At 41.8% G+C, this 24,993-nt stretch overlaps 1 protein-coding gene across 3 annotated transcripts in view; it reads right to left on the bottom strand.

Moving 5' to 3' along the window:
• STRBP (spermatid perinuclear RNA binding protein) overlaps window positions 1-20,490 on the bottom strand; it is a 131,456-nt gene extending 110,966 nt beyond the window's left edge. For 2 of the 3 annotated variants that reach the window (XM_073905773.1, XM_025888534.2), the window contains exon 1: window positions 20,338-20,490. The gene's annotated coding sequence lies outside the window, so the exon portion shown is untranslated. Of the gene's footprint in view, window positions 1-20,319 lie in introns of all 3 variants that reach the window. The other variant, XM_025888535.2, reaches the window with a different exon arrangement.
• Between the last annotated feature and the right edge of the window lie 4,503 nt (window positions 20,491-24,993).

Raw genomic sequence — 24,993 nt, 5'->3', positions numbered from 1 at the left:
CACACACACACACACACACACACACACACACACACACACACACACACCTGTCCTTTGAAAAGCAGCTCAATATTCCAAAAATATTAACTTACTGCCCAAATGGAAAGGTAAAAAATAACACCTTGGAGACAGATGAGGGTTCAAATCCCAGCTATACAATTTAACTAGTAAGAACCTTGAGCAACTAACCATTGCCAGACTCACTTTTCCCATTATAAAATGGAAACAACATTACTCACCTCATAGTGAAACTGTTGCAAAGATCTAAAGAGGCAATGCATGTAAAGCACCTAGCACAGTGCCTAAAACACAACTAAGAAGCACTCCACAGGTGGAGACCAGAACAGTTGAATTACTACCATTTAACAAATGGATGTCAGAAATGGACTAAGAAGTTAAATGTCTTATCAAACTGGTACATTAGAGATAATTCAGAGTTGAACAGGCTGTAACAACAGCAACAATAACAAGAGCTACCATGAGTGCCTTCTAGCACTAGGCACTTTAAAATTTTTTTAAAAAAATCTTTATAACAGGGGCATCTGGGTGGCTTAGTTCGTTGGGCGTCTGCCTTCAGCTCAGGTCATGATCCCAGGGTCCTGGAATTGAGCCCCACATCGGGGTCCCTGCTGTGCAGGGAGCCGGCTTCTTCCTCTCCCTCTGCCATTCCCTCTGCTTGTACTCTCTCTCTAATAAATAATAAAATCTTAAAAAAAAAATATCTATTAACAATCCAATAAGGGAACAACCAAGCACAAAGTATACACAGGTACTTCAGGGAGCATTAAAATATTTCTACAAAGTCTTGAGTGGAGATATTTACACTCTGTATACATATTCGTATAGATTTTTCCCTAAAGAAAAGGATCAATTTTTTATTCTATTTTGAGCATATATACACATATTCTAATATGTACAAATAATGTATTACTCATATGTATGTGTTCTTGGCAGATTTTAATCTTGTTTTCTTATCTACCAAATAGTGATAACATTTTGATAGATGTTTGATAGATCTATCCTACCCACAACACAGGGAATTCGCCTAAAAAAAGAAAGCAAATAATCTCTAAAAAACACTGGAAACCATACAATCCTACAAAAACAGGACAACAATGTAATAGAAATATAAACTGCAATTTAATTTTACAAGCCTAGCTTAATTATTCTATATGCATTTTCCAGTCTAGCCTAACTGACGTAATGACTATCTGAACAAGCACTGCAGTTTTCTTCCATAAAAACAATGGCTTCCTCTCTCCACCTATTTAAAACTCATTCTACCCAGCACTGTATGTCACATTTGTTACCAGAGAACACTGTACTGTTATCTTTTTCATGAAAGTATGTCTTACCTCTCTAGCTAGACTGTAAACTACTGAAAAGGAATCCTTTTTCATAACGTGTATCTTTGGTAGCACAACAACATAATGCCTTGTCTATAAAAAAGCACTCAAGTGTTCAAAGGCCAATTCACTGCATTTCAAAATAAAGAATAGGATGGTTTCTAAGACTAGGGTTTGTACAACAATCCATTAAATCCATTAAAATTTCTAGATTGGGGCACCTGGGTGGCTCAGTTGTTAAGCATCTGTCTTCAGCTCAGGTCTGATCTCGGGGGTCCTGGGATCGAGCCCCGCATCGGGCTCGGGCTCCCTGCTCCATGGCAAGCCTGCTTCTCCCTCTCCCACTCCCCCTGCTTGTGTTCCCTCTCTCAGTGTCTCTCTGTCAAATAAATAAAATCTTTAAAAATAAATAAATAAAATTTCCAGATTATCCATTATTAAAGCTGCAATCTGCAAGCCTGCTCACTACCTTTAGTCAGTTAACCTTTAGTTAATCTAACTCCATGGTTCTCAAATTGTGACCCAGGCCCTCTAGGGGTATTCAGGACCTCTTCAGGGGCATACAAAGCCAAAAGTATTTTCAAAGTAGTAGTAAGGCATTATGTGCCTTTTTAACTCCCTCTCATGAATGTAGCTTTCCAGAAACTACATAATGTGTAGAGATATATAATGAAATGTGTCACATTTGGAAGCTCAACATAATTCAGTGAACCAACACTTTCCAAATGACCAACACATGATATTATGAAATCATGTATGGATAAAAGATCCATTCAAAATGCAACAGACTATTGGATTTTAATGTCACAGAATAAGAAAAGTTCACTGATCTGGCTTCAGATTCCTTCAAGAAACTACCATTTGTCAAGTTTTCATATAGTATCAAAGAAGAATATCCACAATTATCTGAAAAGGCTATTAAAATACTCCTCCCCTTTTCCGACTGCAAATCTTGTGAAGCCTAATTTTCTTCTTTATACACTTCAACCAGAACAACATAACCCAACAGGCTAAATGCAGCAGCAGCTATCAGAACCCAGCTGTCTTCTATTAAGCTACACATTGAGATGTGCAAAAATGTAAAGCAATGCCAGTCATCTCACTAAATTTTTTTGTTGTTAAAAAGTTATTTTACGGGCGCCTGGGTGGCTCAGTTGGTTGAGCAACTGCCTTCGGCTCAGGTCATGATCCCGGGGTCCTGGGGTCGAGTCCCACATCGGGCTCCCCCTGCTCTGCGGGGAGCCTGCTTCTCCCTCTCCCTGCCACTCCCCCTGCTTTTGCTCTCTCTCTAATAAATAAATAAAATCTTAAAAAAAAAGAAAAAGAAAAGTTATTTTACATTAAAAACCTATCATTTGTAGGAAGTGGGTGAAATGGGTAGATACTGGTCAATGGGTACAAAGTTGTACTTATGTAGGATGAGTAAGTCTAGACATCTAATGTAAACCATGATAGCTATAGTTAATAATACTGTATTGGATACTGGAAATTTGATCAGAGTAGATTTTAGGTGCTCTCACCTCCCCCCAACACACACACACAACTATATGAGAAATGGAGATGTTAATTAGGTTGACTGTTGTAACCATTCACTAGGTGTGTGTATATCAAAACATCATGTTGTACATCCAAAATATATACAACTTTTATTTTTTTTCTTAAAGTAGGTCACCAAACAACATCTGCAGTATGAAAGAGAGAGAGAATTTATAATTGCATAAAAATAGTTATGAAAGAATACATGCTGAATTGTTGACTACAGGGGTGGAATGTGTATTTGACAGGAATGAAATAATTTCATTTTTACTTTGATTCTATATCATTTTAATTTACAGGTACACTTTTATAATTTGAAACAAAAAATTAGAAACCTAAAATCTTAAAATATATATTTATACACATATTTGTATATAATTTGTATTAACATAAAATGGTTACTATTTTTAAATGAACAAATATGTAAATTTCATCTGATATAATTTCTAAAAATCCAAATATCAACAGATAGAACACATAAACAAGGGATCTTTGGGGTCCTCAATAATTTTTGAAGAGTATAAAGTACTACTGAGTTTAAAACTACTGAGTTAGGCTGGCCTAACTAAATTTACGCTGATTTGGGTGTTCCTCACACTAGCTCCGTTTCACTTCAGAAATGCAAAAATTTCCCAGAAAAGAACCATGTCAACACTGTACAACTTGGAGCAGTATTCACTAAGCTCTTGATGAATGTTTTGCACTCGTTTTGCAGTAAGCAGTCCTCCTACAATGAACAACTACTTAGATTTTCAGCGAAAGGATTTGGCAAAAACATCAACCGTTCTCATTGATTCCCATTTCATAAACAATAATCACTTAGCCATATGACCTGTTTTAAGTAATCAAGAAAAACAGTACAACATAACAGACAGCATTTATTGAGCCCATAACATATGCCAGGCACTACACTTTACTTACATTATCTCAAATCCTCACAACCCTGCAAACAACATATAACAGAGCAGCAAAGAGACTCAGATGTACTTGTCAAAGGTCACACAGTTAATAAATGGTGGAATCAGGACTCAGAACCAGCACTGTGTAACTCCAAAGTCCAGGGCTCTCTGCACTCTACCAGGTTAGCTTCATAACCCTAGACTGGAAATCAGACCTGTCGCTTATTCTGTGTCCTTGAGCAAGTTACAACTTCTCTCAGCCAGTTTTCGCATCTACAAGAGGGTTAGTCTAACTGATCTCCAAAGTCCCCTCCATAGCTAATATTCTTGGATCATGATTCATCACAACTTCAACCCTACAGTTTTAGAGTAAAAAGGTCCTCTGTATCCTTTTCTGAACAGAATAAGAGAAGCGATACAAATAATGGGGAAGTAATGAGTAAAATTTATAGACCAGGATATAGCTCTTCATGCTTTAATATTAATAATTATCATAAAATATACTATAAACACTAAGCGGGCACTCTGTACTCCTTTCATTCCAGGCAACCAGAGCTTCCTTCTTTGACAAAAGCTTGGGCATTCTGCCAGCAGACATCTCTGAAGGTGGTAAGAACCTGTTAGCATGCAGCACAGGAACACCTAACTGAAGGATTGCTATGGGAAGCAAATGCCTCATCATTAACCTCTATAGGAAGCACCATCTAGTCTTTGAGGCAAATTATACAATAATCAATGGAGATCTTTGCCAAGCATTTCTGAGAAAAGGAGAGCAAGCTACAGGAACTACTGAAAACTGACACATGGCACTTCAACACACACAAAGAAACAAAAAATCCGAGAAGAAATGTATTGATTGCAGGACAGTGTACATTAGGAGACGAGGTTTTACCCTATTTGCATACACTGATATTTGTCTAGGCTACCAAAGTTTAAGATTTCTTCCTGCAACAGCTACAAACCGAACACGATTTATTAGTATGTGCCAGACACTGTGCTGAGCCCCTGTGAGAAATCACCCTCTAATCCTATTCTACACAACTGTCAGATATTATATTCATTTTTAAAAGGTGAAAGAAGGTCTTACAGATAGTAAGTGGGAGAGGAAGGATTTGAAAATAAATCTGGCCAACTCCAAGGCCTGTGTTCTTTACAACATATTTTGGCTGGTTCCAGCGTTAATAAAACCTCATCTCTAGGTCAAAACAGAAAAATAATGTGTAATGTTTGAGTCAAGTTACAAGGGCATTTTAAAATTTTTAAATAAAGTTTTTAAAAGCCTGAAATCCATTTATGGAAGTACCTACTATTTAGATATTAGCAAAAGTCACAAGGTCACTGTCAAAAATCCATACTTCTTTGGATAACTATCAATACGCTTAAACTCAGGACATTTCAAATGGCTGCTGTTGCTATAGCTTACATTCCTGGTATTCTCACAGAATCTAAAAAAAAAAATCTCTTTTCTCGGGGTGCCTGGGTGGCTCAGTTGGTTAAGCAACTGCCTTCGGCTCAGGTCAGGATTTCAGGGTCCTGGGATCAAGCCCCACATGGGCTTCTTGCTCAGCAGGGAGCCTGCTTCTCCCTCTCCCTCTGCTGCCTCCCCCCCCCCGCCGCTTGTGCTCTGTCAAATAAAGAAATAAAAAATCTTTAAAAATCAATCTCTTTTGTCTAAGTAGCCAGGAAGCTATCTTTTACATTACCATCCCTTTTAGCCTAACCTAGCATAGTGAAGCAAATTACTCCAGGAGAAGAGAAGTTATGTCATTCAAAACACAGTAGAAATATGGCAAGGGGGGGCGTCTGACTGCCTCAGTGGGGTAGAGCATGTGACTCTTAATCTCGGGGTTGTGGGTTCGTGCCCCAGACTGGGTGTACAGATTACTTAAAAAATAAAATTAAAAAAAAAAAAAAGGAAGGAGAAAAAAAGAAAAATGACAAGGTTTACTAGGTGACTTACTAGCCACTTTAAGAAGAATGACTGAAAACTGGCCTATTTAAAGTTCTTTCAAACTTTAAAAAAGCTAAAAGGAAGAGTTTTCTTAATTGGGGCAAAAGTATAATTACAAAACCCTTCAACACACACAATTTGAGTTATTCTTCATTGAAAGTGAAGTATCTTAATCTAAGATACTTTTTAAAAGTATCTTAAAATAAGATACTTTTTAAAAGTATCTTAAAATGGGAAATCAATCAAGTTCTGATACCGTTAAGACTACTATTAACTTCTCAGCATATCAACTTATGATTTTAAAATAATGAGCAGGGAAAGAAAGAATTTCAAAACACAAAATCTCAGAAGCTACAATTTCTTCTAATTGCTTATAATGTCCACTAGAGAGTTCCAAAGGTTATTTCATATTTTGCTTTTCTCATATGGAATACAGATCACAAGTGGTCAGGAGAAAGTGGCTATACTGCAACCAGCAAACTCAACCCCCCTTCCCTTACACACTGTCCTGCTAAAAGAGTACCAGGTCCCCCATAGAAGATGATCTCTTCCATCTGTTGCTTTTTGCCTGTCTACTCCCAAATTTAGTGTACACTCAACTCTTGGAACCAAATAGACATGGATTTGAATCGCAGGTCCACAACTTACCAATTAAGTGATTCTGAACTTACTCAACAAGGCTCCGTTTTCTTTTCTTTTTTCTTTTCTAAGATTTTATTTGAGAGAGAGAAAGAGAGCGCGTGCACAAGCAGGCGGAGGGGTAGAGGGAGAAGCAGGATCTCCACTGAGCTGGGAGCCCAACATGGGGCTCAATTTCAGGGCCCTGGGATCTCGACCTCAGACGCTCAACTGACTGAGCCACCCAGGTCCCCCAAGCCTCCGTTTCCTTTTCTGAACAAGAGCAACCACTTTAAAAGGCTAGTGTGAAGATTAGAGATAATATGCATAATGCATACCTATTATTAGTATTGTTAATCATTATGTGTCTGACAGTTTCTTTTTTAATGTTGCCATTGTTTGTAAGTGTAATACATCCACTACTAATTAACATAAAGAGAATTCACTTTATTTCTCACTGGCAAACCAGAGACAGGTAGCAAAGCCCTAGGAGTGACCACTAATATGAAACCTGCTATTGTCAACCTCGTCATAGTAAAGACTTTTATTTTAATTGTTTAAAGATTTTTATTTTAATTGCTTAAAAATTTTTGAAACTGCTCAATGGGTCAGGGGTTTCACTTTGGAGTGATGGGAATGTTTTGGAACTAGAGAGGGTCGTGGTTCCTAGACAATGTGAATGTACTAAATGCCACTGAACTCTTCAGTTTGAACTGGTTAATTTAAAAAAAATTAATTTTCAGAGGGAAAGAGGAAAAAAGTACCATAATTATTCCTACTGAACATCATTAGATGCCAGTAAGGTGACCAGATAAACTGAGTTTATTTGAGGTTTTCTGGTCCACATTTCTAAAGAAGCAGCCTGACATAGTGGAAGGAGCCCAAGCCTGGAGGTCGAGAAATCCACCTCTCACCCCAACTATGCCACCAGCTATATGTGTGATTCTGGACAAGTCCCTTAACCGCTCAGGATATATCCTGAATTCTTCATCTATCAAAGAACAAAGCAGGGCTAAAAGAACCTCAAAAGTTTCTCACAAGATGCTATACTTTATATTCTTGGCAAACCGATTATGTGAAATAAAATTACCTAGATCTAAAAAAGTTTAACTACAATATATGCTAAACCTGACAAACTAAAAGCCACCACACGTCCGCTGAGCTGAAAATGTGTTATCCTATATAGGAAAATCTTCTCATTTCAGGGTAATTGGGTCCTACTGACTCCTATTTACTGGAAACAAAAACAGATCCTATAATGACAGTGCCAAAATCATATTCACTAACATTATGATCTAAGCACAAAGGAAAAGACTTAATTCAGAGATGACTAATGTGGTAAGCTCAAGGTCACCATAATAAAACAAGCTGGTGAACTTCAAGTTTTTAACTAATAAATTCAAGGATGTCTTTTTATCCAACTAATAAAAATGCATTAAGTATAAAAATATAAATATAATGCATCATTAGATAGCCTATAAATAAAAATTATATACATTAATCAAAATTATTTTGCAAATACGTCTTTTTTCCCATAAATGACCTTCAGACTAAACTCCTGCTACAAGCCTCTGAAAAGGTTATAATCTAAAGGAATCTTATTCTGTTCTTGACTATGCCTAGAAGAGAAGCTAAATCCTCTAGTATCTTCTGGTATTTTGTCAAGTGTAGGTTGTTAAAGACATGTTTTGGCAACTAACACCTTAACTACCATTAATTAGGGTGGAAGGCTTGTCTTCCTCCAGTGTGCTTCTAAATCCTTAGGGGAAGGAGGCGGGGCTTGGCATGATCATGCAAACCTGTTAACAGGATCTACACAAAGTGATGGAGGTGACTAGTTGGGAACTCCGATCTGTTGTTTTGTTTTTTAATATTTTATTTATTTGAGAGAGAGCAGAGCGAGAGAGAGCACACCAGCGGGGGAAGGGGGAGGGGGCAAAAGGAGAGGGAGAAGCAGGCTCCCCACTGAGCAGGGAGCCAGATGCGGGCTGGATCCCAGGACCCTGGGATCATGACCCGAGCCAAAAGCAGATGCTTAACCAACTGAGCCACCCAGGTGCCCCTCATCTGTGGTTTGCAAAAGGGTGGGACAGACACAGTTTAGATACCCATAGCCCATGAAGCAGTAAAGGAAAGCTCAAAGGATGACATCTAAGTTGTAACAAACTGCTGAGAATACATGAAGTGCTTTACAACCTAGAGCAACTTATCTAACAAACCTAGTGAAACAAGTGGAGGCACTTACAAATCAAAAGAAGTCTGGATGCCTTATCAGAAGTTTTCCAAATCAATTATCTAGATTCAGACCTCAGTAACAGATTCAAAATCAAGTCTTCTCTTTCTGGCAGTTAGTATCAAAATGAAAGCATAAAGCCACAGATGCACATCCTTTCTAAACATCCCTAATTTTCTTTTTATCAAAACAATCATCACCTGACTGTCACCACCACACTGGCAAACTCAATACCGAAACTAAACTAAACTTGCCTCCTGATGCCACTTCTGTTGGATTCCGTACCTCTTTTCAGGGCACCCTAGCCGGCCCAATCAACCGGGCTTAAAACCTGTAGACTTGTCACTCAGCCCTCACATCCAGTTACCAAGTTTCACCAGTTTCAAGGCATCCCTTCTATACCCTTTCCACTACTTTTAGTCCTTTTTTCCTTCAAACTAGTACAACAGCATCATAATCAATGTATGCATTTCAGCCTCTCTTTTCACATAGTTATCAAATTCATAAATATAGCCCTAATAATACCATCCCTCCACTCTTGCTCAAAAACCTTTCACTGAAGCCTCACTGTCAACAAAGTAAAGTCTGAGTTCCTCACTCTTGCATTCAAGGCCTTCCACCCATGGCTCCAACATTCCTCTCCAAACTTACGCTCTTACCAATTCCTTTGGTATTCCCTCACCTTTAACTACTGAACCACTTATTCTTTCTCAAAAAAAAATCTTGAGCATTCTTATTTTGCTAATGCAGTTTCCTCCATATGTAATTCTCTTCTCTATTTTCTCATTATCGAATCCTACTTGTTTTCCATGGCTCAGTACAGATGTACATATCACATCCTCTCTGAAGTCTCTCCCTTATCTCCCTTAGCTAGAAATAATTTCTTGCTCTTCTGAATTCCTGGACCATTTTATCTAAGGTCTTACCTTTAAAAAATACACACACACACACATATATACATACATATATACAGACATATATACACATACATACACACGTATATACACACACATACACACACACACACACCCCATCATCTATCCTAACAGACTGTAAGCTCTTAAAGGTCAGGGTCTATGTGTACTTTATTCTTGTATCCTCCCCATCCAACCAGCACAGTGCATAACATTCAAAATTATGATGAATTAATAATAAAACCAACAGCAGTCCTATGAAAGGATACTCATTAAGAAGAAAAACACATCGTAAAGACTTCAAGGTACATAGTATTCCACAGGAAAAACTGAAATTCCAACTATAGCATCTTTACCAAATAACAGACTACAACCAATAAAAGAATAATTCAGTCAACAAATAGTCAACGACCTACTTAGTGCCAGGCACTGTTCTAGGTGCTTAGAATCTGCAGAATACAAAACCAATATTAATCCTTACCTTATGGAGCTTTTACTCTAGTAAAGGTAAAAGGGCAATACACAAAATAAGTAAAATGTAAGTTAAATGGTTTAAGTGGAAATGAGAAAAAGGTGGAAAAGGAAGTCTGGGGAGGGCCAGAAATGGAGGAGCTGCCATTTTAACAGGGTAGAAAGGGAAGCCTTCACCAGAAAGGGCAGATATGCACAAAGAACTGACAAAGACAGAGCAATCTATCTACTCAGCAATGCTGAGTAAGAGCATTCTAGGCAGGGCAAATAGCAAGTGCAAAGGGCCTAAGACAGGAATATATGCCTGGCACATCAAAGAAACAGCAAGAAGGCCACTGTGGCCAGAATGGAAAAGCAAAAAGTAAGAGATGAGGTCAGAGGAAAGAAAAGGATATCTGAGCACATAAGACCTTGACAGGACTTAGCTTTTTATTCTGAGCAAGACAGGGAGTCACCAAAGGGTTCTGACCAGAAAGAGACAAAATCTGACTTACCTTTTTAAAAGGATCATTCTTGCTATGGTATTGAGAACAGAATATGAAGGGGCAAGAGCAAAAAGGGGCTACTGCAATAATTCAAAAAACTGATGTAAACTTAAATCAGTAGAGGTGATGAAAAACGGTCAGAGTCTGGCTATATTTTGAAGGCAGAACTGGCAAGATTTCCTGATGGGTCAGATGTAGCGTGTGAGAGAGAGTCAAGGACAACTCTTTTGGCCTGAGCAACTAGAAAGATGGAGAAAGTTGCTATTTACTAAAACATGGAATACCACAAGAGGGGCGAATGAAAGAGGGGGCAGGGTAAAGATCAGGAGTTTGGTTTGGGACAAGTTTAGTTTGAGATGCCAATAAGATATGTAAGTGGAGGTGTCAATATAGGCAGTAGGACATACAAGTCTGGAGTTTCAGAGATAAGAATCTGAGAATCATCAGCATATACACAGTATTAAAGCCATGAGATTGGATGAGATCACCAGGGGAATGAGAATAAAGAGCAGAGATCCCAGGTGGTCCAATATTAAGAGGTAGTAGTTATGAGGAAGACCCAACAAGGGAGAAGCCAAGCAGATAGGAGGAAAACCAACAGAATATGGTATCCCAGAAACCAGAGCAGAAAGTATTTCAAGGAAGGAGACATCCACTGCACCAAATGCTGCTAATGGGTCAAGTAAGAAACTTGGTGGTTTCGACAAGAGCAGTTTCAGTAGCGTAATTAGGTTGAAAGTCTCATTACTGTAGGTTCAGGAGAGAACAGAACTGAAGATGAGTAGAAAAACTTTTTCAGGAAGTTGAGAAATTGGGTTGCACCTACAAGAAAAAGCATGGTCAAGAAAGGGTTGTTTTAAAAAAAAAATAGATGAAATAACAGCATGTGTATGCTGACTAGAACGAGCCACAAGACAGGAGAATAATAATGTTGCAGGAGAGAGGGGGAGAACAGACATGATTTCAACTGCTATAGAATTTCACCAAAAGAGTCAAACAGCCCAATGAAGAGAAATTTCACTAGCTTAGTGGGCAGTAATTCCAGAGTACTATTGTTCTTTGTGATACTAAAGAAGGAAGGAGGGCAGCCCATAATCCTAATTCACATGCCATAGGAAGCTCAGAAGAGAGGCTGGGCCATTTACTGAGAACATTCATGTTAGGCCTTTTATATGTTATTTCATTTAAGCTCAAAATAACTTCATGAGGTATTATCTTTATGTTACAGATAAGGAACCAGAAGCTCAGAGAGAGCAAGTAATTTGATTAACACACAAAGCTGGTGAGTGGTAGAGCTATGTTTCAAATCCAGCTCCTCCTGAGCATTAGATAAGGAATTATAGTTACCGTAGACAGTTAAAAGTTTTGTGGTTATCTTTTTTTAGGTTCCTATCTATTAGAAATACATACTGAAGTATTTATGGATGAAAGCATATGATGTCTAAGATTTACTGTAAATATTCCAACAAAAACAACAGAAAGTAATTGTGAGTGAGGGGTAGATGAAACAAAAGCAGCAAAATGCTGGTAATTATTGAAGCTAGTTGACGGGTACATGAAAGTTCATTGTACTGTTCTCTTTCATGTACATCTGAACATGCCATGGTAAAAAAAATAATAAAAATCCAGGTGCTTCTGGGTCAAATTTTTCTCATTACTACAAAGTGTGCCCCCCTAATTTCTTCTTCAGTCCTCCCTTCAAAAAAAAATGTTATGTGCTTCAGAGCTTACAGTTTTCTTCTTTAATCCTCACTGTAACTGTAATTTAGGGGTTTTATTCCAATTTTATACATAAGGAGAGAGAACTACAACTAGTAAATAACAGGATCAGACCTCAAAGCCAAGTCTTCTGGTGTCAACAACATTGTACTACCCATTACAGCAGTCAAGGTTGCACACAGGATCATCTCTAGAAATAACCTAAAAGGAGAGTCCACCCAAGTACTAGCCCTTTTCTTCAAATTCATTACTACTGCATAATCCTGGAGCCCCAAATTTCCTAGGAAGGCCACATATTACTGCAGGCAGTCCTTGAAAAGACTTGACTAAAAGAAGCAGATTTCAAATTTGCCCAGCCATCAACCTTCCTGGCCAAATTTGGGAACCAACAGGAATCTCTGAAAGGGTGTTCTGAAAGTCTGCCTATCTCTGCTCTAGAGTCAACTCTGTGCCTCCATTTCTCTAAATGTAACACTCTCCTGTTCACCTACTTTATACTCCCACAGGGACCAAAGTCCAGGTATGTGAACCCTGAGCGCTAGAAATAAAGAACACTACCAAACAATAATACTGACCAAAGTCAGTTTTGGAGATTTTATTTTTTAAGTAATCTCTACACCCAACATGGGGCTGGAACTTAACAACCCTGTGATCAAGAGTCACATGCTCTATCCACTCGGCCAGCCAGGTGCCCCTCAAAAGCCAATTTTGTGTAACTCCACATTTACCACAAAGCTGGCATATCAAAGAGCATCACAGTTAATAATTATCTTTAAGATACCATCTTTTCAAAAGCCTCATCACTAATATGCTTGATATCTGTTCTTCCATACTAACCTTGACATTAAAAGTTTATTTACAGCTTGCTTCAAAAATAAATGAAAATATACATACCAAGGGTTCCAAATGTTATTCTCTCCAGCTGCTAACCTATATTATCAAAACTGTAACACCTTTCGCCTCTAGTTCACTAGCTTTGCTAACTAAAACTCAATTGTCCAGAGTTAAGATAAGAGCTAACCCAGTACCCTATACTTCATTATGTAAAAATGTAGTTTGTCTAAGTTGTACAAAAGCCTATGATTAGATGCAATGTTTGAGGTTGTTTTTTTTTTTAAGATTTTATTTATTTGACAGAGAGACAGACAGCGAGAGAGGAAACACAAGCAGGGGGAGTGGGAGAGGGAGAAGCAGGCTTCCCACCGAGCAGGGAGACCGATGCAGGGCTCGCTGGGATCATGACCTGAGCCGAAGGCAGACGCTTAAAGACTGAGCCACCCGGGTGTCCCTGAGTTTTATATTTACTTGGAATTATAAACATCATAAGAATAAACTGCCTCCATCTTAACTGTTAGAAACAAACCACCTCTTTACCAGGTCACTACCTAGGTAACCAAAGTTATAGACTCCATTTGCACATTAAGGGCCAATCTATCTAGGGAAGGATCTATTCTTTACTGAAAACAGTATTATAGAGCCCTACTAAGAAATCTTAGGTCTGGCACAAAATGTGCCTTTGAGCCAAAAGTCAACGCATGTTTGTTGAATTAAACTGGTAGGACAGGTAGGCATAATTAAAAAAAAAATCTAAACAGGGTCTTTCAGGACAATTACTATTTGCCTTATGTCAATAGTATTAATATGGTTAAATTCAATTTTTAACAAAATGCTGATCTGCCTAATAGGGTATCGTGAAAAGTCCTGGTACCTGGAAAACTGCAAAGAACAGGAAATTCTGCAGGTGCAGTAAGAAACTACATCTTATCCATGACCTAGAAACGCCTCAGAATTTATTACACAACCCACGGCAGAATTCTCACTCTTCAAATGGAAATGAACCATGAAGTCACACAATGCAAGGCTGTGATTTTATTATTGATATAATCAACTATACCCTTTCGAGTTGTGCTAAAGTTAACTCAAGAAAGCAGATGTTCGACACAGTGTTAGTTATGTCAGAAGTTAAGAGAATTTTAATATCAAATAACTAAAACTTAGGATGGCATTCATTTACTCAGCAACACACATATATGGAATGTCTTTTTTGAGACAGACACCATACTTCTCAAAAATGATGTATTTCAAGGACGCTTAAAACAAGAAATACATCAAATTAGGCATGAAAGTGACAAATCAGGTCATGTGGTTACCTCATTATTCAATGCAAGACCTAAAAGTTACAGACTTGCAGATCTTTCAGGCTTAAACCATTTAAATATTTATATCACCACTAATCTGGCCTCATCACTTCATTCTTACCTGTTTTAACTGACATATAAATTTAACTTACATTTCCCCATAAAGTTTTCTAAAATTAGACTGGATTATGAAGCCTCTCATAATTACCTGTCAGAAACACTTTTTCTACAGCTGAACAAATTTTAAAAAACAACCAATTTTCCAATAAGAAGAGCTATGCAAAACAAATGAAAACAGTAAGAGCAGTAAGATGGGTAATGGAGGTCCAAACTTGTTATATAAGAGAGTAAACTATTAAGAATAGATCAGCTGGGCGCCTGGCCGGCTCAGCTGGTGGAGCAAGTGGCTCTTGGTCTTGGGGTTGTGGGTTTGAGCCCCACGTTGGGTATGGAGATCACTTAAAAATCAAATCTTTTTTTTTTAAGATTTTATTTATTTATTTGACAGAGAGAGACACAGCAAGAGAGGGAAAACAGCAGGGGGAGTGGGAGAGGGATAACCAGGCTTCCCACTGAGCAAGGAGCCCGATGCGGGGCCCAACGCCAGACGCCTAACAACTGAGCTACCCAGGCGCCCCAAAAATCAAATCTTTATTTTTTTTTTAAAGACTCTACCTATTTATTTGGCAGAGAAATACAGAGAGAGAACAAGTAGGCAGAGAGGCAGGCAGAGGGAGAGGGAGAAGCAGGCTCCCCGCCGAGCAGGGAGCCCGACGTGGGGCTCGATCCCAGGACCCTGGGATCATGACCCGAGCCGAAAGCAGCCGCCTAACTGACTGAGCCACCCAGGTGCCCCCAAAAATCAAATCTTTAAAGGGGAGCCTGACTGACTCGGTCAGTTGGGCATCCAACTCTCGGTTTCAGCTCAGGTCATGATCTCAGGGTCCTAAGACTGAGCTCCATGTTGGGCTTCTCACTCACTGGGGAGTCTGAGATTCTCTCTCCCTTTCCTTCCGCCCCTCCCCCCCCCGCTCACTTGCTCGCTCTCCCCCCCAAAATAAATAAATCTTTAAAATAAAATAAAATCTTCAAAAGAAAAAAAAAAGATCAGCTAGCACAAAAGACTACTATCAGGGCTGGGTATTACCAAGCTCAAGCAAATTAATGTCTAAAATGTCTTACTATTTACGTTTTTGCAATGTCAATCATAACCAGCATCTAGAGGCTTTTTACAACTAACAAACATTTTTAAAGCATTTAAATATCATTCCTCCTCAAATAGCGCATAACCTGTCAATAGGCTTGGAAATGTCAAAAGGATGGGTCTTTGAGAACTAAAATTTTAAAAAGGAAAAAGTATTCAATAAATCTAAAGGAGGAAGTTTAATGCCACTAGAAGAGGGATAGCTCTATTTTTCTGTTCAAGTCACTTAGAATTAGTTGATTTTCTCCAAAAGACACAGGAAAATGTATTTACTATTCCTGATTTAGGAAGTGAATTCACTGAATGAGAGAAGTGCTCATCTCTGGAAATTCATGCTTAGAAGCCATCTCAGGCTATAGCCACAATGCAGAATGTCTCTCACGATCTTCTGCTCATACTCAAGAATTCAAATCGGCACCAACACTCAACTACAAGAAATGAGCCAGAAAAGATAAGGAGACAGTAGAGCAAAGAATGAACAAACTTCAATTTGCAGACATCTCTGACATTCAGAAAAGTTTCATCTCTATCCAAGTTTCTCACTACAAATTAACCCACCTACTGCCAAATTCTGCACCAATTATTATTTGACCAAAATAAAAAGAAAAAAGGAGCTAAGGAAATAACATCTATCCCCATATTTACATAGTTCTAATCTTCCTGAAAGACTTATACTTGTTTTATATAAACCATCTCAATTCTCATGGGAGGTAGACAGAGTCAGGTTTCTGGAGGAAAACAAGCACAAAGGGATTAAGTATCTTGTCCAGCAAGTCAGCAGTGAAAATAAAACCAGACCCAATTATTTAGCCTACAAAGTCTAAATAACCTGCTTTCCTTGGTTCATGAACTTAGGACAGTATTTTCAAGTGCCTACTAACTATCCCAAACCATGGAACTTCACAGAACAATACATATAATCAGAACACTGTGCCAGAATTGAGTATTCTGAGCAAGAAAATACTGCTTGCCCCAAATCAATAAAATGAACTAACACAATGGACTTAAAAAATGCAAGGAGGAAACAATAGCCATATGGGAGAGAATTTTCAAAGGTCACTCTATTCATCTTATATCCTACTGCTCAAATTCTCTGCCAGGGAGCCAAAGAGGCCAAACATGCTCCTTATAACCATATCCTACACATATATCAAATCTCAAAATACTGCAAAGAATTTCAATGAAATGTATTATTATGCTTCAAAACCTTTCCCTCCAAAATAAAATCTTACAGCAATGCCTTCAGAACATTATTTTGTTGCCTTCATGATGCACTTTAAATGTGGATTTTATTTTATTTTATTTTTAAAGATTCTATGTATTTATTTGACAGAGAGACAGAGCCAGAGAGCATAAGGGGAGGGAATGGCAGAGGGAGAGGGACAAGGAGGCTCCCCACTGAGCAGGGAGCCTGACGTGGGGCTCGATCCCAGGACCCTGGGATCATGACCCAAGCTGAAGGCAGATGCTTAACCATCTGAGCCACCCGGACGCCCCTAAATTTGGATTTTAAAAATGATGAGCTCCCAGGTTATTTTTTAAATATTTATATTTACAGATTCAGATTACTTAAAATGTGTTGTTCTGCTAAGCCCTCATTATGTTTAGGCAAGATTCCCACTTCCACTCAAACTTATTATTTGAACTTACAATGGCCGCATTAAGATACTTCCTAAACTGACAAAAGGAGAAAACTAATCAAACCAGAAAGCTTCCCAAGGTATCAAAGCAGACCTTTTACTTGAAATCATACTAGGTACTACATTACACACTACATGAAGCCCACAAAGCGATAATTGAAGTTATTTCTGCAACACGACGAATAATAATTTTTTTGCAAAATCTGACAAGACTGAATTTTCAACTGTCAAAAGGGAAATCATTTTCTAAGATTCTAGAAAACCCTGCTTACTAAGGCAGTCTCAAAGCAGTTTCCTTAATCCTTCCAAATCCCAAAGAATCTAACACAAGCCACAGAACACTGAATGAGACCTGCACTGAAATATCTGTGCTCAAACCCCTGAAGGTTATTTCCTATGTGTCTGGCAAGCTGATTGGCTGTATGTCCACACAACCCCAAAAGTCTTGCCTCAATAAAGCTAACACTACACTCCATAACTCAAATCACAATACCAGAAAATCCAAAAGCCTCCAACCAAATTTTACTTGAACTATTTGGGAGAAAAAGCCGACAAGCTAGGATCAGTTATTTGCAACCTTGAAAGAGAGTTAAAGAATCGCAGATCTCCATTCCTGCTACATTTAGGAGCTGGATGTACATTACCTCTGTCTGCCTCTAGCATGGGACTCAGATATTACATCACTCAAAGCCTGAAAACTACCCCATTACCCAGAAAGCACCAGGGTAGCTGAGACACTGCACCAAGGTATCCTTTCCTCCCTGATACAGCCTTCAAATGCTACAGACACTGGGCCCTGCTCTCTTGCAATATCTTCACAAAGGCATCTGCCCTGCACCTGCTGCAATCCTATTTCTATTCAGTTGTGGTGCACTCCACACAACCCTGTATGGCTCTTCCATCTGCACATTTGTCAGTGCAATGCACTAGGACAATATCCCACCGCATACCTCCTCCAAACTTGGGAGTGTGTACTACTCAGCTCTCCCTTATCCCTTCCCCATTCACAGAGTTCTGGAACTAAAATCGGGCTCCTTAATTTTTCTGATCCTAGAGGCATGAACTTCCAAATATGTACAGGGTTTAATGTCCTCCATTTTTCATTAATATCATTCCAGGATCCACATACACACACCACACACACTCTTCAGCTCTACATACAGAATGTAATCCCCTCTCTTTAGTTTTGTTTTGGTTTTTGTTTTTTCAACTTCTGCACTCTGCCTTTTCTTTTATTTCCAGTGACCTAAAATTTCTGAACCCCCTTAATCTCTCAAGACTCAAAGTTTGCCAGTCTCTCCCCACTCTTTGGCACCCTGCTCCTGCTCCTTCCATTCTCTTTTAAGCAACCTGTTTTCCTAACTCTCTCAAACCTAAACAGTCATTTCCTGCCCCTAAACCTGGACAACCTGCTTCCCCTACCACCACCCCAATCCAATACACAACCTATCCCTTTCTAGTCACAGACACATTCACACACCTCCCTACCTTGCCTGTCTTTTACCCCATTATGTACTACTATGCATTCTTCTACGTCCTCTACCCAAAAATATCGTTTCCCCCCTCTTCCTCTTTCCTGCCTGTCCACTTCTCTACCAGACAAAATCTAGCACCCCCAAGCTATGCTTCCCTCCCTCTACACACTGTATGTACTCTAGACCTGCATCCTTCCCCTTCCAACCTATCCCCTACTACCTCCCTCTACTGATTTCCCTTCACACACGTACCACCCCCCCACCCCTTCTTCTCCCTAACTTCCCTCCACACTTCTGTCCCCAAAACATTTCCTTCCGTCTGTTTTCATACTTCACCTGCCACTCCAAGAACACTTCCCTCACCCCCTACCCCTTTGGCCCTCTACCTCACACATACTACACTCCACCTGTCCTCTGCAATGTCTCCCCAACCCCAGAGTTTCCTATCTTGCTGCTCCCCCACCTACATTTTTACTTCCCCTACCTACATCTACACTTCCCATAAGAACACTGTCCATTTCACTCACATCTGCTACCCATTAAACACCCTGCACAGCTCCTGTCCATCCCCATCACCCCACTCCACTGTCCTCACTTCTCTCAAACTCCGGCCCTGCTCCAATCACCTCCCCCGCCCCCATACGGTTCTCCCCTGAGCACCACTCACCAGTGAGACACCTGTCTTCTCCCCCCCCCCACAACACGCCCTCCCTCCGCATGTCCCACGTGTCCAGCCTCAACACCCTCCTGCTTCCCTCTTGTCTTCCCTACACACCTCTTGGCGAGATACAGTCCTCACATCCTTCACAGGTCTCCTGAAGCCTCTGGGCCTACCCTCACACACACCTCCTCCCTGCAAACCTCCATTTCCCTCACCATCACTCCAGAGACCCCTAGCCACCTCCGTCCCTCTCTCCCCACCACACTTCCCCCTACCTGCACATCTTCCTCCACATTTCCCTTCACATTTGTCCGGTGGCCTTCCTTAAATCTGCCCCCACTCCCTGCCCCTCACACGCAGCCCGGACCGGGACATCCGCTTCTTCCACTCCTCCCTCGAGTCCCTAATTTCCTCCTTCCATTCCCATCACGCTCGCCTCTACCCTCCCCAAAGCCTCCCTCACACCCTCCCGAACCCCTACAGACTGCCCCCCACCCGCCTGAATGTCCTCCATCCCTCTCGCACTCGCCCTGGCCCCATTGGGCCCCCGAACCTGCCTGAAGGCCCTCCCGCTCCGTTGGGCCGGATCCCTCCACCCTTCATTCTCCCCCAAGTCTGCCCACACCCTCCGCCAGCCCCCCAAGCCTCGCTCCCGGCCCCTGCCCCCAATGTCCTCCAACACCTGCCCGGAGCCCCTCGCCCTCCATCTACCGAGACCCAGGGCGCCGGGTCCCCCCACGCTGCCCACGCCCTCCCCTCACTCGGGGCCGGGACCCCGTCCCCCCGAAGGTGAGGAAGGCTGCCCGCTGCCCTTGCCCGAAGCGGCCGGGGCACCGCAGCGGCGGCCACAATGCCGGAGCCACGGGGGCCGGGATTGCTCCCTGTTCTCCGCCGGGGCCGCCGCGGCCGCTGCCGCCGCTGCTAAGGACGCACAACAAACAATGCGGGGCCCTGGCCGGCTCCGCCAACCGCCTCAACCGCCGCCTTAACCGCCGCCCGCCCGGGACGGCCCGCCGCGCAGGCGCCTACCCCGCCGCCGCAGCCTACCCGCGCCGCCGCGCTCTGCCCGCGCCCGGTCCCCGCTCCCGCTCCGCCGCCGCCGCCACCTCGTCCGCCCGCGTCTCCGGCTCCTCAGCCCAGCGGCGGCGGCTGCGGCGGCTGCTGCACTGGTGGCGCTCGCGGCTCCGGTCTCCGCTTCGGCGGCGGCGGCGGCGGCGGCGAGCACGTGACACCGCCCAGCGCGCCCATTGGCCGATACGGGGGGCGGGCCCGCGGCTGCTGGGGAACGGAAAGCCCGCCCCCTCGCTCGCCGCGCGCCCCCTCCACGCGCACTCTGCCGTACCTGAGAGCGCCGGCCAGCGCCCGCCGGCGCCGTGCCGCGCCGCCGCCTGCGCCAACTGCGCACCTGGGAGCGCGCAGGAACCACACGCTGGTGGAGGCCGCATGCACCTGCGAGCGGACGCTTACGTAAGCTGCGTCCCCGCCTTTCTCCCGGCGCCAGGCCCCCGCCCGCAGCAGCACCTGAGCCCCGCTGCGCTAACAGCGTAACTGCTGCGGAGCGGGGACGAGCTGCTCAGAGAGGCAAGAGAAATGCACGGAAACTTCGTAACTTCCGAATCTGGGAGCGGCTCCCGGATGCCACTGCTAGCCGGCCTCTCCCGCCCCGCGCCCCTGTGGAGAGTGACCCCCCCCAACCCCAGAGGTTAAGCAGCGGAGTAGGCTGTTCAACGCCTCCCCAGGTGGAGGACGGGGAGGCCAGTGGGCTTTGACTTGGTAAGAGGTTCTCTCCCCGCCTCCGCCCCTGCTACACTTACCAGCTGTGTGACCTTGACCAAATTAGAGAACCATTCTGATTGTCAGTTTTATGATAGGGAAACTAGGACAATAATTCCGATTTAGAAGCTGTTGGAGAGATGGAAAAAGACAATAGGTGTGAATTCTTTCAGCACATAGCAGGCATGGAACAGAAGTTGCAGCTTAGTCAGCAACCACCTACCTCTCCTTTTCCCACCCAATGGACCTACCTGGGATTGAGTTTGAGGCCAGGACCACTCTGACCGCCTTATTGTTGTGTCAGATTTTGGCTGAACACCTGTCTGGGCAGTGCTAAGGAAGAAATTAAGTTTTACTTTTTTGGTACAGCATTCTGCCAGCCAGTTCGGCCCCTTACTGAGTACCTGCTGCATGCCAGGTGCTGTGCTGGGTGTTAGGCTGCACAAGTGAGCGAGACAAGGTCCTTGCCCTAAAGGAAATCCCAGCCTGGGGTGGGAAACAACCGGACCGCCCAGCCATAGGATTTGGAGAGCTGGGGTTCCAGGAGGGATCTCCCATAACAACCCCTTCTGGGCCTCTTCCCAGTTTTGTAACATGCCAGATTCAAATGTTTTAACAGCTCTGCTTAATTTGTAAGATAAAGTTTGAATACTCTAACTCAACTTAAAGAGTTTTGGTGATCTGGCCTTAAGTTTCAAGGTACATGCCCTTCCCTTTGCCCCTCCTTCAGGCCAACTTGACTCTCCAGCTACACTGAACTTCAGCACTGTAGTTGCCAGAGTCTGTAACACTTCTGAGCCGCCTGAGCCAGGGGCTAGGCCCCAAATCCCTTTCTACACCCTGTCCCCACTTCCAATCACCCTCACCTTTCTTTACCCTCCTGGAAGACTCCTCGGGGTTCTTAGTCAACTCAGAATGTATTCTCTCAAAACTTCTTTGGCTGCTTCAGACACATTGTCCAAATTCCTGCGCTTTGGATATAGCTCATTAAACCAGGCACTCTTAGAGCACTAGATTGTAATTGTCACCTCCCTGGACTGTAAGCACCTTGAGGACTTGATTGGGTTAGGGAGGACTGCACATACCCATGCAATGAGGTCATTAAAGCTGGGCTTTCCAAGAGGAACATGAATCTGGAGGAAAAGAGACGCTGCTGTATAAAGGTCTGGGTTCTGTGCACACTAGCTCTGTGACCTTGGAAAATCAGTCTCTCTAGGTCTTAGTTAACTCATCTGTCAAGTGGGACCATAATATTGCATACCTCGTTATAAGGATTCAATGAGGCAGTATATCTCAGGCACTCAGTATAGTGCCTGGCATTAGGTCAATTTCTAAATTGTTTTAAGTAGGTAGACTGCACAGCATTAAACATTCATTGCTGTCACTTATTCCAATATCTTTATTGGGTTTATAACTCCAACATTCCTGACCAAAAAACATGCAAATGATATAAAAGTAAAGAAACTAAAAATTTCAAGTGTGCCTCTCACTCTACTCCTTCTACCCCTAATCCCACGTCCCAGGGCAGTTACCATTAACTTTTTCATGTCCTACAGTATATGTCCAGAGAGAGAAGAAAATTGCAAAAAATTACATGTCTATGATGTGTATGTTATACTTGGATTTTGCGTAGAAAAAGGCTAGAAAGTGTTAAACACCAACTACTACTGTTATGCCTCGAAAGTAGAGCTAGGGGTGGGGATGGGCACTTTGAATACTTCTGCATTGGTTTAATTATTTAAGAATCATGTATATAACCAAAATAAGTATATAAATAACACATTTTTAAATATTATTGAGGTATGTTTACATATCCTAAAACTCAAGCATTTCAAGAGCACAGATCAAGGATTTTTAGTAATGTTACCAAGCGATGCAACATCAGTATGTCGGTTTTAGAACATTTATGGATGCCCCGTAAAACCCCTCAGACCCATTTACTGTTAATCCCATTCCCACTCCCAGCCACAGGCAACCACTAATCTATTCTGTCTCTATATTTTTGCTTTTTCTGGATATATTAGATACATTTTTTTAAATCAAATAGATGTTTTAGAAAAAAAGTGTTTTTACCTCGTAATCCCACCTAGTGATAGTAATCATATTCATATTAATTATATATATTAATATTACATTTATTGCTCCAAATTTGTCCTGTGCATATAAATATATATAACTTTTACAAAGTGAGATTATAGTATACCTTCAGTTTTGATTTTTTTTTAACTTAACAATATAAATACACCTCTTTTTATGTTACTGAACACTCTCTTGCATAATGTATCTTAAGAATCCTTTAATTAAACCAAGACCCTATGTTGGGTATTTGGGTCTTTTTCCAGTATTTCCAGTTATAAATATGGTAAGGTACTAGATATTGTAAAGTTATAGAACTCGATGAGCTTTAAAATCACACCTAAATTCAAATACTAGCACTTGTTGTTTCATCCATTCATTATACAAATATTTACCGAGAACCTACTACCTGCTAGTAGATACAAAAGCAAGAAAACAGCTACACTGCCCTATCGCCGTGGCCTAGACGCCAATGTACATTGCTCAAATAACACTGAATGGCCCACAGAGAAGGGAACAGCCAACAGAGGGGGATAGATGGGGTTCTCTAAGGCTCTCTGAAGAGGCATCTTTGGAACATACACTTGGCACGTCACTCTGCCATTTTTACAAAAGGTGCTTGGTAGGGATGCCTGGGTGGCTCAGTTGGTTAAGTGTCTGCCTTCGGCTTAGGTCATGATCTCAGAGTCCTGGGATTGAGAGCCCCGTGTCAGGCTCTCCACTCAGTGGGGAGTCTGCTTCTCCCTCTGCCTACAGCTCCGCCTGTTTGTGCTCTCTCTCTCTGTCAAATAAATTTTAAAAATCTTTCTTTCTTCTTCTTTTTTTTTTTTTAAATAAAAGGTGCTTGGTAAAGGGAGTTGGATTGGTAATTTGTGAGAGCAGTGGGCAGCCCTTCCCAGTTCCTGGTGCCCGACCTCCCTTAGCTCTTTGGACCCTCACATCTCCCCACTGAAGAGAAGAAAACAGAGGAAATTGAAGCCTAGATAAGGAAGTGAGTTGCCCAGAGTCACCAAGCCAGGAAAGGGCACAGCTGAAATTGAACTCTGGTCTGACTTCTAGCCCAGTGCTCTTGGTCCCCAGAGCTACTGCCCTCTATAGAGGGTGATCATCTTTGAAGAACCACATTGAGATAGAGGCAGAAAACATGCAACACTATACTCTCTGATACAAGAGATACTAGCCACATGTGGCTATTTAAATTTAAATAAATTAAAATTAAATAGGGGTACCTGGATGACTCAGTCAGTAGAGCATGCAACTCTTTTTTTTTTAAGATTTTATTTACTTATTTAAGAGAGAGAGCATGGGGGGGGTGCAGGCGGAGGGAGGGCAGAAGGAAAGTGACAAGCAGACTCCCCGCTGAGCACGGAGCCAGAGTGGGGCTCCTGAGCTGAAGTCAGATGTTCAACCAACTGAGCCACCCAGGCACCCCAAGCATGTGACTCTTGATCTCAGTGTTGTAAGTTCGAGCCCCACATTGGGTGGAGAGATTACTTAAAAACAAAATCTTGGGGCGCCTGCGTGGCTCAGTCATTAAGCTTTCTGCCTTCGGCTCAGGTCATGATCCCAGGGTCCTGGGATCAAGCCCTGCATCGGGCTCCCTGCTTCATGGGAAGCCTGCTTCTCCCTCTCCCATTCCCCCTGCTTGGTTCCCTCTCTCTCTCTGTGTCTCTCTCTGTCAAATAAATAAATAAAATCTTTTTTAAAAATCTTTAAAAAATTGAATTAAATTGAAAATACAAACAAATAAAACAATTCTGTCATTGCAGAAAGTCCTATTAGTTAGCACTGATCTAGAGGAATGATAACCATATTATCGTAGTAGTAATAGCAATAATACCTTACTTGTATATT

The sequence above is a fragment of the Callorhinus ursinus genome, unplaced genomic scaffold (assembly GCF_003265705.2).
Source record: "Callorhinus ursinus isolate GAN/ISIS: 27379988/994484 unplaced genomic scaffold, GSC_fseal_2.0 scaffold24, whole genome shotgun sequence".
Lineage (NCBI taxonomy): Eukaryota > Metazoa > Chordata > Mammalia > Carnivora > Otariidae > Callorhinus > Callorhinus ursinus.
The sequence above is the reverse complement of the archived record's forward strand: the minus strand, read 5'-3'. Positions and strand labels throughout refer to the sequence as shown.